This window comes from Lissotriton helveticus, chromosome 10 (assembly GCF_964261635.1).
Source record: "Lissotriton helveticus chromosome 10, aLisHel1.1, whole genome shotgun sequence".
Classification (NCBI taxonomy): Eukaryota; Metazoa; Chordata; class Amphibia; order Caudata; family Salamandridae; genus Lissotriton; species Lissotriton helveticus.
Window position 1 is genome coordinate 877,745,104 of NC_136071.1, and position 12,749 is coordinate 877,757,852.

General features: G+C 44.6%; 1 protein-coding gene across 4 annotated transcripts in view; it reads left to right on the forward strand.

The window, feature by feature from the left end:
• Positions 1-12,749, forward strand: part of LOC144784606 (ATP-binding cassette sub-family B member 5-like) — a 1,313,284-nt gene that overhangs the window by 398,275 nt on the left and 902,260 nt on the right. The gene's annotated exons all lie outside the window — the stretch shown is intronic.

Below are 12,749 nucleotides of genomic sequence, written 5' to 3' on the forward strand. Positions count from 1 at the left end.
CGCATATTAATGGACCTAAATTTCAAACTTGGGGTTTCCCAATATTTAAATTCTGTTGTCCAAGGGAGGCAGGGGGAGATGTGGCTAAAGATCATAAGATGGCGGTGGGCGGTGGCGGCCCCATGTAGTCCAGGCCTCCCTCCGGTCTGTGACTGAGGTGAGGTGATGGAATCTCCCTGCATGTTAGGAATAGCTGCCAAGGTTTCAGAGTGGATGCTATGTCACACATATTCTTGAATTCATTGTAATTAAGAGTGACATTTCAACGAATAAGAGTGACACTTTTGCACGAGCAAAGTCTAGCAATGAAAACAAGAAAAATATATAAATTACAGAAATTACCCATTTGAGCAACAAGGACCTCTAAAACGAGTCACATCATAATCCACAAGCTGTATTACTGAGCAGTGCGCCCTGGTCCTGCATGCCACCCACTACCTGCTAAACCTGGCTGGTGGCATCATCACCCCACTCGCAGTTTGTCACACAGAGCTACACTACAGGCTCTGCTGACTCAGTGATGCTTGGTGCACTGAAAAGTTACTGTGGCTAGCACCACAGTGGCTCTCACAATCAATCACCTGACCCAGGTGCGAGCGGCTACTAACACAGCTTACAGTCAGTGAGAAGAAGACAGACTGCTATGTGATGTACAGTCAGTTCTCAGCGGTAACAGGGCAGACAGGTGGCAGCTCAGAAGAAAATCATGCCTGTGGCACAAGAATAAACTGTCAAGGGTATTGCCAGCAGGGTAGGCAGATTATAACATTGTAGCACTGACTCCAGAGCTGAGCAGTCAGATCTCTTTAACTATTAACTTACGGAGCCAGAGTGCTGCTTGCAACGCAAGTCTGTGGGAAGCAGCACAGACCGGAGGCACATAATATGCTATAGGCACCGGTGGTGCGCGCTGGCATCACCGCGCAGCCAGTTTCAGACTGGCTTGATTAACAATGCGTGACAATGCATTTTAGTGCGGTGATGCGGATCACCACACTGAAATGCATTAGTGTCACACCCCATGCGTGATACTTGGCAGGCATGATGTGGAAGAATAGTAGGACACGGGAGAGGGGAGTGGAGGAGTGTGGCTCACTGATTAGAGCGGCAGACCCTGATGCAGAGGTCTGGCCCGGGACCAGGGTTCAATTCCCGACGCGGCAGGGTCCTGGGCCCAAAATGTCCACGGACTCGATAATTCTCGCCTCGGTGCCTATTCTAATCATGGGGTCCCACGCTGCAACTCTGGGCAATAGTTGCTTAATCTCCATTACGGCGGCCCACCCGCTGCGGGATGCCTGGCTTTCACCCTGGGGATACCCAGTAGGAGTTATCTCACAGGGAAAAGCCAGGACGGGTTCCCAAGGCAAGCGCCTTGATGCCTTCGGGTGATACGTGCGCTATATAAGTCGCAATACATTTACATACATTTACAGGGGGTCAAGGAAGCGCGAAGAGAGTGTGCCTTAAAGAAGAGCAGAGGACCCCTTACCTTGAGCTGCGTGGTGCAGTACTGCAGTGCGTGGACGGTGGAACTGGGCCTGGTGTCAAGAGTGCCACAGCATTTCACCACAGCCAGCCCTCGTATATATCTAATGCATTTATTCTTCTGGCCTGGATGACGGGGGCGAGAGTGATGGTAGAAAAAGGAAGGGGGCGGCATTTTTCAATTCTCGCCTAGGGCGGCAAAACACCTAGAAACGGCGCGTCAGCAATGAAGGAATTAAACAATTGAAGTAACTTAGGCACAAAAATAGAGTTGATAGATTGAAGGATCTCTTGAGGGGAAATATCTTTTTCTAATTGATCAAATTCATCAGTGAGTGCAGGAGGAGGGCGGAGACCCTCAAAAAAAGAAGATAAATTTTGATCGGTGGGGTGTGTATCATCAGTATAAAGATTTTGATAGTAGGTATGAAAAACTTCTGCAATATCTTCGTCGGAAGTAACTAGTGTGTTTGTAGAATCATTCAGGATAGGGCCCACAGTTTTACGCTCAGATTAAATTTTTAGGTAATTCGCCAACATTTTACCAGCCCTATTCTGACCCCCATGAAACTTAGATTTAATTTTCAACAGAGTGTTACACGCTTCAATTGTAGCAATTTTATTCAGTTCAGACTTCGCTTTAATGAGATTATGGAGGGCATCAGTATCTTTAGAGGAGAAATACAAATGCTCCAGCTGTTTAATGGTCCTAAGTTGCTCCGTATATTTAGTTTTATTGAGTTTCTTTTTTTTAGAGACATAAGAAATTGTAAAAGCCCGCAGGGCTGCTTTAAAAGCATCCCAATTATTGGGAACCGATGTGTCCGTCGGAACATTAAAGGTGAAGAACTCAACTATAAAATTCTGAACCTCTTTCATATAAACAGTATCTGACAAAAGGAATGTGTTGAATTTCCATCGACTGAATTTGGAAGAGGTGAGGGTAAGGTCAAGGGTTGCATAAACTGGGGCATGGTCCGAGATAAATATAGAACCAATTTCAGATTTGTGAAGTGTGGGAAGTAGAGACTTACTAACTAAAATATAATCAATCCTGGATCTAGTATGGTGTACATTCGAATAAAACGTATACTCCAGAGTATCAGGATTACAAGTTTTCCATACATCGTATAGGGGTCAGGAGGAGATAGCAGATTGGAAACATTTGTGAGTGTTGTCAGGATGAAATTTAGTTGAAGAGAGTCTGTCGGAAAAGGGATCCATCCATTGGTTAAAATCACCAGAAATGACAATATTGGGGCATTCAATAGAGGAAATAAGAACTTTAACATTATTCCAAAATTCGGGATCAGGGCAGGCAGGACCATAAATGTTCACAAAAACCATCGTTTTGTTTTGGATCACAACTTTAGCCATAACCCATCGACCTTCAGTATCAGCCTTTGAGGAGAGAATTTGGACACATAAATCTTTATGAAATAAAATTGCAACACCCCCCTTTTTGTTGACAGCAGAAGAATACACAACTTGACCCGCCCATTGTCACTTTAGCTTAGAAGATTCTAAATCCGTACAATGGGTCTCTTGAAGAAAAACAACCTGTGAATTAAGCTTGGATAAATGTGACAATACCTTTTGACGCTTGACGGGGTGTCCCAGACCACGAACGTTCCACGTGACAAAGTTACACATGGTGGGAGGTAAGGAAGGGGGAAACATCTGGGGCCAACACACTGCAGGAGAACAACTACAAAAAAAGAAATAAGCAACATAAACATTACAGATATAGATAATATCCAACAGAAGTACTTTAGCTTGAATAAATATGCGGAAAAGCACCAAGGGCGACAAACCAAGGAACAGAAAACTTAGATCAAGGATCAGAACAGTCAAAAAAATTGAAAAGGAAGAGAAAAGATGGAAGAAAATAAGTGTTGGTAGAACAGGAAAAGAGAGACTAGGAGGAAGAAGGGAAAGAGACAGCAGAAGAAAAAGGAATAAGTAGACAAATCAAGGCAAGAATGCCAGATCTGAGAGGAAAGAAAACACCAAGACATCTGGAGCGAGGAGACGCCGAGGGAGTAACAGACCCCCCTAAACGTCAGGAGAGTATTAGACATAACCAAGAACAGCACAACATAGAGAAGGAAAACATGTTGAGGCTAGAAGAATAACAATAAGTCAACAGAGGGCGACAAGATAAGGAGAAACAAAAGAAGAAAAAAGAAGGCATCAAGTAGTAACATCCATGTTAGGTGCAGAGGCAGATTGCAGGTAGTCGTGGAGCTTCTGAGGATCATCAAATGTGCGGGTACGACCATTATGGGTGATTTTGCAAAAGCACGGGTGTAGAATTCCATATTGAATGTTCAGTTGTCTCATCAGAGGACGGAGGTTCAGAAATTCCTTACGTCGGGCGTTTGTTGCGTTTGAACAAGTTTTGGGAAATAAAAATATTATGACCCGACCACACAAGGCGACGTTTGAGCCTGGCAGCTTTGAGGACAGTCATTAATTCAGCAAACTCGAGGAAAAGGAGGATAATACCACGAGGTTTTGAGGAATTAGAGGTAGGACGTCCGAGACGGTGAGCCCTCTGGATATTAAGAGGATGAGCATTCGGTTGAAGGTTTAAAAGTTCATGTAGGAGTTTACGAAGAAAAGACACCATGTCAGGCGCCTCAAGATTCTCCGGAACCCCGTAAATACGTAGGTTGTTCCTACGATTGCGATTCTCAAGGTCCTCTGTATGTATTTTAAGCTGTTGAATTTCCTTTTCCAGCAGGGGTATCTTATTAGAGACATCTTGAATATCACTGACACGTTGCTCTAGACTCAAAACCTTGCCTTCCATAACAACCCACCTCTCTTCAATCTGCTTGAGCTTCTCATTGGTGGCAGACATGAAGGGTTTGAGACCCCGAACCTCCTCTAAGATGGAGTCCAAGATAGGGTTCTGGGAGGTGTGAATCAGAGAAGGAGGGTCATTTTTAAGGCGTTTAGGCTTGGTGCCTGTGTTCGACGACCTTATACTGCCTGTGTCATGCGCCATTATTCCAGTATATGAGCACACCAGGTATGCAGGAAAAAGACGTTGACTACGAAGAAATAGCACAAAAACACCACCAGGCGCGGAGAAAATGAGCAAAAAGTGATAACAAATGACACAGAAAACTTGCTCAAGATCACTGAGGCACAACCCGTGCAAATTGAATAAAAGAGAATAGGTCAGTCAGAGTTCACAAAATTGCAGGGTGAGGAGAACCACAGAAGGCAATATGAATAGCATATCAGCAAAGCGTTCATTAAAGATGTTAGGAGGAGGAGCCAGCAGGGAAGCACCACATCACGGTAGTTGAAAAAAGAAGGCACAAAGCACACCTTCGAGCCAAAATTGTAAAATGGCGGCCGTTATTTACTAAGGCATAAAAGTCGTGAAGGAAGAGTGAGCCACGAAAGGGGCAGCCAGTGGTGCAATAACGCCATATCTTGTGCAGGTCTGCGAGGTATATGTAGCGTGAAGCATGAAGTAGCCCGGGAAAACAGTCTGAGGTGGTCACGAACTCTTGTGAGAGGACGCGGGCTCGGCGGCTCAAAATGGCGGCCGCCCGCGTCCCGATGCAGCCGCTGGAAGAAAAGTTCGTAAGACTCCAAAAACTGCGTCAGAAACTCCGGGACTGCACACCATCAACGCAGACCATGTTCCGCAGAAATATTTTATCAAATTCCGGCCTCGAAGTGGAAAATAAAAGGCTAGAAGATCATCAGGAGCCCGCAACTCTCCAGAGCTCACGGGAGATCCGCCATCTCGCGACGGCGCGTAAGCCACGCCCCCAACCACCAATACTTTTAAGAAAATGATTTCATTTCAAGTCACCAGTTTTCTTCAGTTCGGCATTGTAACTGATTAAGTTGGCAAAGTGAATTCCGAAACCCCCGGACCTCAAACACTAATGAGTTCGCATCGATAGGAAAAGCAAATTTAGCTGCAAACACGCACTCACTAAGTTCCAAGAGGTTGTTTTACCTGTACAGTTGCAGAGATTTACAAGGCAGTTTAGAAGTGAAATGAAATGAAATGAAAAATTGCATTTGTATAGCGCATAACTGCCCTGGCCTGTTCAAGTCTTCCACTGTATAGTACAGCTACTTTTATACAATTGTATATGCGTTTACATTTCAAAATGTCAGTCATTTTCCTGCATCTCCATTTCAAGATCGCCACCATGTTTCCACTGCCCAGAGTTATCTTTTTTGCTCAGCTCTTGCTAAATAAGTCATTATTCACACTATTTATGTGGTTCCTCACTAATTAGTATATAACCTCTGCTATTTAACCTGTTGCTGTATGAATAGTGACGTTTAAGATGGTTAGAAAGCCGCCTGTTTATCAGTAGAGATTAAGCTCTATGTTGCAAGCTGCCGGTTAAATAACTGAGATTATGTACTATTTGGCTGTGTGAAAGAAAAGAAACACACTGACAAGCTCACCAACGTCTAGTATGTGTTTAATGCAAAAATAAAGCAAGCATCAAAAGTACTAAGTGCAGATTCACAATTTCATTGGGTCAGTGCCTCAACATCTGAGCAATTGAATCATACAATGCAAAATTCCCTCAATTTTTACACTTCTAATGTACATTTTCTGTTATGCTGCAAGCTGGGAATAGAGCATGTGGTCTAATATGAAACTCAAGATAGCCGCTAATGAACAGGTGACTAGCTCTTCTTGTGGGAAGAATGTGAAAAGTCCTTGGGTTTAGAGATATGGCAGTAAGCTGACCACTAAATCTGCAGTTTCTCGCCTGTCAATGCCAACTTCAGAACAAAGTTATGCAGCCAAGCTAAACGTGCAATGTACAACACTGAACTCCAAGATGCCATTACATTTAGAATGTGTGTTAATGTGCAATAATGCAAAGGCATTGGTAGTGCTTTAAGAAGGAAACGTTGTGGTTCAGATTATAACTTCAGGGTCGCATAGGACACTTTATCTCCAAAAGGAATCATTTTATATCCTGGGAAGATTTTTCATATGCATATATAATAATAACTTGGTTAGAAGTGTCAGCTTTCAGGTTTGGCAGTCTCTCCAGACTTATGTAATGAATAAGAAAAATAAGACCGGAAATAATACGCTCTATAAATAGCGAGGTGCTTTGGTTCAGCCCTCTTCTGCCATTGCTGTTTTGAATTGTCATTTCTGTTTTAAAACAGCCAGCATAGCTGTCATTCTGTCTGTCAGTGTCTTTTAATATCTTGTGTAATTAGATGCTACTGCAGACCCTTTGATTGGTCGTGTGTAGGAGTCCACACAGGCAAGCACTGATTATTTTATTTGCAACGATTTGTTTGAACTGATTGCAGAAAACTCCTGTTGGAAGTAGGCGCACTTCTCAGACCAGTGCCGCAAATAACCAGTCATGCAGGGTCAGACTGGCCTATAGGGCAATCAGGCCGTGCCAGATGGGCTGGTCTGAAAGAAGCAGTTTGTGGGGCTTTTTTGTGGCCAAGTGGGCCAGTTTTCACTTTTGATTTCCCTAATGTTACCACAAATATTGCTTACAGTAAACATAAATGCATGCAGTCGTCGATGACTTGCAAAATACTCATACAGCGTGTCTTTACAAGTTAAAAACTTGGCGGATTTGGAAATGCTAATGGGGTCACTTTTATTTTAGTGCCAGGACCATTTTATTGTCCCAGTCGACCCTGCAGTCATATACCAGAGTGGACACTGGCTATAGGCATATATATCAGTGTGGACACTGGCTACACATTATGCAGAGCACAGGTGTCACTTTCCCGGTAGCCAAGAGCTGATGGAGAGGTGTGTGGTGGCTAGTGCAGAGGTCAGATAGTACATGTGGCTGGGCAAAATCGACAACTGCACCAGGAGTCACACAGACTTCAGCTGTCTGTGACTCTCCAGTAGTTCCCACAACAGAATCCCTACCCTCCACAAACACAACAAACTGTTCTTCTGCATCTATAGATTTATACCAAACTTTCTATACTTTATCTTTGAGTCTCATCTCCTCACAAACTGCATCTCCCAATATAATCATTCACCAACCTGCATCCTCAATCCTAAATTCTTTGAACTTTTAAAAAGAGCAAACATGCATTGACTAAAACCCCCTGACCTTCAATTTCCTCTACATGTACATCCACACCAGGGCTTTAGAAGAATGAGCACTTCCGTCCTAAATAACTTCCCACATAATTTGTGCCATTTTCATTTATGGAACATCGCTTCCTAAACTTCTCTCTCAATATCCAGGTAGCCCTAACTCTGACAAGGGAAATGAAACTTCATCTCCCAAGAACCCTGTGGGGTGTTTGCTCCCCCCCCTTTAACCAGAAGTGGGGGGCAGAAATGTATTTATGAGGGCCGGAATGTATGAGGGGAGTGGGATCACGCAAAACCACTTGAACTAAGGGCTACCTAAATATAGTTAGGTGTGTGCACGTGCAAGCATATTCCTCATATTACTAAATGCATTGTCACTGAGAATCTACTCACATAACCATTGGTGATATGTACAGTGACATAAATTACACCGCAGGTGGCTGTCTGCCTTTGATGCATGAACTGATTGGCCCATACTACCTCCTCCATAAATGAGTCGTAGAGGAGTGGCTCCTCCACTAAGGCGGAGAAGCATAGCCCCACTGCTCTCCAAGCAGTTCAAAAAGGGAAAATAAAATGATAATAATGCAATGTTATTATCATTTTATTTTTCCTACTGCAGTGGCTCAGTTTGTTTTCTGCGGGCAGGGCTGGGCTCCGTGATGCCAGAGCACTGCAGGGGGGGGGGGGGGGAGTGGTGGCACTCTCCAATGGCGCATGACGGTTTGGCTGGCCGTCTTGGGCTGGCGAAACCTTCATACACATATGGCATATTCTCCACCGGCTGTATTGTACAGCCTGGGTGGAGAACATGACCAGGCTCCCAGTCACTGTCTGAGAGGCAAACATCGGTGCTCGGACCAATCACAACCGTGCATTGCAGCATTGTGATTAGTTTAGGGGAGCCTGGGAGTCCAGATGCTTCCTGCTGCAGACTCCAGGAAGAAGATGAAGAGAGGCTGCAGCCGGCCATACTCAGATAAGTGGTTTTTTTTGTCCTTTTCATTCCCCTTACCTCCCGCCTGCCCCACCATCCGCGTCTGGAAGCAGCTGCTATTGGAGTCAGAGTTGAGTTCCTTCACTCACCATGAGTGTAAAAGCATCCTGGCCCTCAGGCAGCAAGTTCATATGGAATGATGGTAAAGGACAAAGACATCAAAGGTCTGCAGTCACCCTGAGACTCTATGTAGCCCACATTCCTGGCTGGAGAAATCCGCGATGAGGACCCAGAGTATTGCAGCCCCTATCTTCCTGCTGTGGATGCCTTGTAGTATTTAGATAAACTCTGTAAATTCCTGGCCTGCACTTTTCAGACTTGATCAATGACCATCTTCAACGGTTTGTAGAGGCAGGCATCCAGACCGCACCCTACCCATGAGTCACTACACTCGTCATATGCTGGGCCAATTCCTAAGCCATATAACTAGGACAATTGCAAAACCCAGTTGTTACTCACCAAGCAAGCTGTTGCTGGGTTTTTAGTTCTTTGACAAAGACAGCTTCCCTAGGGTAAATAACGTCTACCCCAAAACTTTTACAATGCAGGGAATCACAATGCGGTTGTTACAACGACCACTTGTGATTCTGCATACCATTACTCTGCAAGTCTGAACAACGACTTGCGGAGGGGGTGGGGGAGGTGTTGGATTTAAAATCCAACACCTTCCCTAGTGTCTGCACAGACTGGAGTTGGAATAGTAAATTATACTATTCCAACATCCAGTGCCCCCCCGGAACAACGACTTGCGGAGTAATGGTATGTGGAATCACAACATGGTCGTTGTAACAACCGCGTTGTGATTCCCTGCGTTGTAAAAGCCAGCGGAATAACGTCATAGATTCCTTCCCTAGAGCTATTGTAATAAACACACAAAAAGTCCACTTCTACAAAGGACCACTGTCACTCACGCACACTACCACACACGCAAAACACATATACAACACCACTGCTATATACAGTTGTATATTGAATTGTCGTAAATAGAATTTGTCTGACATTCATATCATATCCTTAATATTAGTAATGTTTCATTGGTTTTACTTTTTCTGTTACTACCTACGATGCTGCAATATTTTTGTAGATGATATTTAGAATATGATACATATGTCAGACATATTCTGACTGATATTTTGGTGCCTTTCACACCACAACTGCAAAACAAATACTCTACACCACTGCTTTAGTCACACAACAGCGCACTAGCTACAGGCATTGTAAGAAAGGACATATATATTTGAACTTGCAATTACCTATGGGTTTTGCCAAAGCCTTTAATACAGTAGCTGATGCCCCATACTCGCAAGGCGGAGTTGGGTTTGCCAGCTTTTGGCCGCATGTTCTGCAAAGCACAGTTTATTTCAAGCACATGCACAGCTAGTGCCAGCTGTGCATGTGCTTTTGCATTCTCCTTGGTACTGCATAGTGGCCCTCAGAACCATGGACGTCATCTAGGGATTATCATTGTCCCTTGCGACCCCTGGCACTACCCTTGCAACCCCCTTCCTAGGAGATCACTAAAGTAGTGTCAGTAATGCTTAACTGGGCTTTCCTGAGCTTTTTTTTTTTTTAACTCGCAGCCAACATTAACATGTTGCCTGCAATAAAAAAAAACATTCACCAGAGAAACTACACTGCTCTGAAACAAAATGTTACCCATTTGTGGCCTCCGGTACACGGGAAGAGCTACTTTTGCAGCGTCTACTCCAGCAAGAGCCTAGCACAGTGGTAAACTGAAAATATCCAACTTTGTAACATAATTTGCTGTTGCGGATTGAAAAGGCACAGAAAAAGGCGCCTCCATGTCTCTTGCTATCTCTGGACATGTGAGGGGAGAGCGGCAATACAGCAGATAGTGGAGAGAAAAGAAGGGTTAAGAGAGGAATGAGGGAGCAGCAGAGGACAATAGAGACAAGGAGATAAATGTTGTCCCTGTCTGACCCCGACGATGTGTGTAATGTTGACATGTTTAAGAGTGAGCCGCAGTCCACCTGCTGTTAACCACAGGCAAAGTTCACTTTGTACATCAGCTCCCAGAGACAGAGTTCTTTAATAATAAACCTGTCAAATTCGCAGCGTTATGTCTAATTAACCAAGTGAAGTGAGCCGTCATGAAAAAAGGAAAGTGAAATCCGATAAATCACTCAGTACTACAGAATCATGACACCCACCTACAACATTTGTTGTACAAACAACATGCCCAGTCACCTTCAGTTTCCAAACCTCAGACAGGACAGTGGGGTAGGTCGGTTTAAAGATAATGCAACTCTTATTATTATCGGAAGGTGGCAGGAAACTGAATCAATCACAGATAATTATAACTTACTACAGTTTTGCCATTTCATAGTTTGCAGTAGTTTTTACTAATAATCAGCTGAAAGGTTTTTCTGTAACAGTTCACGAAACCCTGAAATTTATGAGGTCGAGGGCCTCATTTAGAGCCTCGGCGAGGAAATGGACTACTCACCCCTGTGGAGGACCGACAACCATATTTAGAGATCCCTTCTGAGAGGCTGAGATGGATCCCTGTGTCCTCAGTGGAGGCGCCGATATGGTGTGGCTTCCAATTCGGCAGCTTGGTGACTGTACAATATATTGCAAGTAAATGTTTTCAGTAACCTTGTCAGCAGTGCTTGAAATGGAAAAGAGTAGTGCAGATACTCTGTCCCAGAGAACCTGCTTGTTCCTGAGAAGTGCCGGTACTCTTCAATTAAGAGCATTACGTCTCACTTAAGAAGTGCAGGTACTCTCCGTCTCAAAATAAAATAGTGCCGGTTCTCAGTACCAGACAGTATCGGCCCATTTAAAGCACTGCCTGTCAGTGAAGATAACTGTTCCTTTTTGATCTGGTCTGCCCCTTCACTAGTTGAAGTGCTGGTATAAGAGAGAACAGAGGTGAAAAGTGAGCTGAGTATTTTCTGTCTATTCCAGATTCACTGGAAGTAACTAAAGCTGTGCGTGCCCCTATAGCTACACTAGAGCTTTTTACTGACTTTGTCAAGGAGGATTTATGCATATCCCATTGCACTGTTATTACGGGAGAGTGTGAGTTAGACTTAGACTTACGTTGCAGGAGACAATCCTCCCAGCAAATGCATTCAAGCCTGTGGGAGCGAGCACTGCTTTCTCTGCTTTTACTCAACGGCCCATGGTGCCTGACTAAAGGGTATATTAGAGTGGACCAGGCGGGCAACTAGAGCCAAATTTCGGGGGGGCTGGAAAATATTTCAGGGGGGGCTAATTCTTCGATCCACGGACAGAGTGCCTGTAAGAAGGGGGTCAACGCACAACAAAAGCCTCATTTGCAAGGACATGGTCTTTTAAAGACCTTTTAAGTACTCGGGTGCGGCTGCAATTAGACAGCCGCCAGCCCGTGAAGCTGTCTCCGCCGGGCTGACACACACGAGGGGGGGGGGGGGGGTTTGAAGCCCCGTGGGCCCAATGGGTGTTGCGCGCCTGGAGTGGACTTCTCTCCTGGTAGGAGTTCCTCATTACTTTGTCCCTGAGTCTGACCAAAGGGATCGGGAGGCCATTGACTCTCTAAATGCAGATCTCTTTCCACTTCCGACAACACACACTAGTGCAGTCCACAACTCTTCATACAGGGACTTGAATATCTCCTAGTACTCAGCACTGTCTAGAGTGCCTCCACTGCTGTCAGTCCTAGGCACAGGGTGCTGCATTTTAAACCTAAGACACTCTCTACAGCTAAGCACTTAACTCAGAATTATAACTCTAAAAATGTGGCAAGTTAGTGCAAGAGCTGCAGAGAACACAGCTTGGAAACAGGTGAGGCAACCATTTCCTTCGCATTTGAGCTGTGCTGTATGCAGTTCAAGCACTGACAGACATAAACAGTGCAATATCTGACCCTGCACACACTTCCGTGATATTACTACCATTCATATCAAAGAGTCCCTCCAAAAAGTACATGTTGGATCCTGGGCAGGACTGGTGGATGATATGTCATGATCACCAGTTCTTGCCCTGCTGCACTATTTTATATAATATAAATATGATCAGAGCTCTGGGCATACCCCTGACGTGGGTATAAAGAAATGAGGAACTTCCCTTTCGAACTAGTTTTGGAACAGGTCCCCTCCCCCTCCGAACTGGGATTGGTACCAATCTGGCTATTCAGAAAATGGCAGGGTAGGCCTAGGTCTCACT